The sequence below is a fragment of the Monopterus albus genome, unplaced genomic scaffold (assembly GCF_001952655.1).
Source record: "Monopterus albus unplaced genomic scaffold, M_albus_1.0 scaffold1968.1, whole genome shotgun sequence".
NCBI lineage: Eukaryota > Metazoa > Chordata > Actinopteri > Synbranchiformes > Synbranchidae > Monopterus > Monopterus albus.
In genome coordinates this window covers 1-2,589 of record NW_018129843.1, presented here as the reverse complement: position 1 = coordinate 2,589, position 2,589 = coordinate 1, and the positions used below count along the sequence as shown (strand labels likewise).

The 2,589-nt window shown below is 42.1% G+C and overlaps 1 long non-coding RNA gene across 1 annotated transcript; it reads left to right on the top strand.

Moving 5' to 3' along the window:
* The first annotated feature begins 731 nt into the window (after positions 1-731).
* Positions 732-2,365, top strand: LOC109953914 (uncharacterized). The gene is made up of 3 exons (XR_002273999.1): positions 732-883; positions 1,014-1,119; positions 1,224-2,365. It is a non-coding gene; the product is annotated as an uncharacterized LOC109953914 (long non-coding RNA).
* Positions 2,366-2,589: the final 224 nt, after the last annotated feature.

Sequence of the window (2,589 nt, the reverse complement as noted above, 5' to 3'; positions counted from 1 at the left end):
GGTTGTCATACTGGTGGCTCTGGCACTGCTGGCTGGTGGTGGGACTACTTCAGGAAGGACTCAGGGCTAAAAACAAGCATTTTGATTAAATGAGCCAGAACTAAAACAGGCCTTTCACTGTGGAATGTGTTGACGGCTCTTTGGTTGAAATGACTCAAATGTCACCCCTTCATTACTGCTACATACTAAATGTACTACTGTACTGAACATGAGAGAGAAAAGTCAAGATCAGATCGAGGACAAACAAGTTTATCATCTGGACATGAGTTTTATTTGTTTCTACTCTTATTACTTGTCATTGTGTCCCACAGGTCAACGAGAGACGACACACTCCACTGAAAGGACAGTCTTCTCTCTAATATTGTGAATATTCTGTTGTAGCCGGTAGCAGGGTGACGGATTGTCTTTCCATGAACACAACCACTTTAGAAATGTACTTTAGAAGGTATTCGTTGAAACCTTCTGTAGAATAGCCCTTATAGGAAGTAGCCTGTACTGAAGAAATGTTTGGGAAAACATAACATCATTTTGATTTCTAGTTGATGATGGTGTATGCGCTGACCTGACTACAGGTAAATGGGCTGTTTAAAAGTGACGTTCACCGGCCATATGAATACATTTGCACTGCCTGAATGTGACAGCTGTCATAACGCAGGCTCAAAAAACTTTTAATAACAGTTCTGGAGATTCCCATTGTTAAATCTTAGCATCTTACTACTAGCACCCAGACACTGGTGGCCAGGCTCACCAACACAACCCTCAGCCTTTGTCTCAGCCGTTCAATGACTCACCGTCTCTCTCCACCAGATGGGGACGAGTCCTTGGTGGCACCAGTTCACTACACCTTGAGTATGGGTGAGACTCAACAAATGATTAAATCCAGGTGAGTCCTGCTCTGCTGGACTGACTCTGTCCAATAAACTTGATGAAGTCTGGTTTTATTGGAACTCAGTTTTAGGCTTTGCTATGTGAAAATTCTCCCATTAATTTGATTGAACTTGTTTTCACAACAGTATGGAGCGACGCTGCTGCACCAGGTCACGGTGCAGGTACTACTGAAGGTCCTTTATAACAGAAGGGCATCGTCTGACTTCTACAGTCAGTCAGGCTGAACTTAAGGTAATACACTGTCTCTTTGCTCTGTTTGTTTGTAAAGGAGAATATTTTACTAGTTAAATGTGAGTTGAGCAGTGTGTTAACCAAAGTACTGTCTGTTACTACAGATATAACCTGAGAGTAGAGGCGACCGCTGAGGACGAGGAAAGACTGTTAAACTCTGTAAGAACTCACACAGTCATGGCTGTAATATTATTTTAATGTAGTAGCTTTTATATTATTTGACTTAAATATCATATTTAATCACCTCTATGTTAGAGTCCAGCTTCTGTTGATGCCTTTGTGTGGATTAATTTAACAAAAGTCCAAGCAGAGTGTAGTGAAGATGCTGTTTGCCACAGAGCCAGAACTTTAGTCAGTCCAGTCAGAATGTGTTGGTGCACTGACTGTTCTGTGGACAGGTCGGACTGTAAAGCTGTTTTATTAAACGGTCCTCACCAACGTCACCGTCACAGCTCAGCTCTTCAGGTTTTAGATGCACACACTGCGGTTGCCTACCAACACGATGCAGTAACACACACTGACTTTATGAACAGCAGCTGCATTTCCACTGTCAGTGCAGTAGTAGCTAAACATCAATATCACTGGATTTTAATGGTGTAAAAACATGACGTTGCCTATAAATGTAAACACGTTTCTGACCAACAGCAGGTGGAAAATGGAAATAAAGCAACAGTCTCAGGTTTGAAAATGTATTTTTGCATCCTAACATTTATACATGTGCAGTTGGAGCAGTACATTTCACTGCAGACATTTCAGTTGTGACCTTAAAGAAACAATGAACTCAGTGTGACAAACCATTTAATAACAGTGAAGATCTGCTGGTGGAGGAAACGACCTCCTGTACTGTAGTGGGATTAGCTGGGTAGCTCAGTGCTGCCCCCCAGAGGCTCAGTGTGGTCGAGGGCTAGTGATACTCTAAACCACAGTATGATACAGTGACACAGTTTGTAGTTTCCTCTGTCAAGTCAGGTTGGAGCTTTTAGATGCAGATGTATTAAACTGGGAGAATGTGAACAGTTGAGCTTGTTACTTTTGTGGAGACTGTAGAAACACAAGACAGCCAGGACACTGTGCAGCTGAGTCCAGAGTCCAGTTTTACATAAGTCATTTCAAACACTTGTTTCCAAGTCTAAAATAAAAAACAGACACTCGCCTCCTGGATTTCCTGCTGTAATCTGGTCCCACTCAGCCTTAAAGGAAACACAGGCCATATGAGACTAAAGGACACGAGAGACTGGATCATTTCAACAATATGAAAATTTAGTGTGAGCTCAAATCACGTTTCTTCTGGGACCCAACACATGGCACAAAAGACTTAACTAGAAATTATAAACATGCAAGCATATAAAAATTAATACATAAGAAAGCTGTACATTCACCTAATTTTGTGTGCACTGTATGTACATGTCCATTTATACTGTGGGTGTTCAGGCTGGGGGAAAGAAGCAGTTTGTGGGGGGGGGGGGGCCC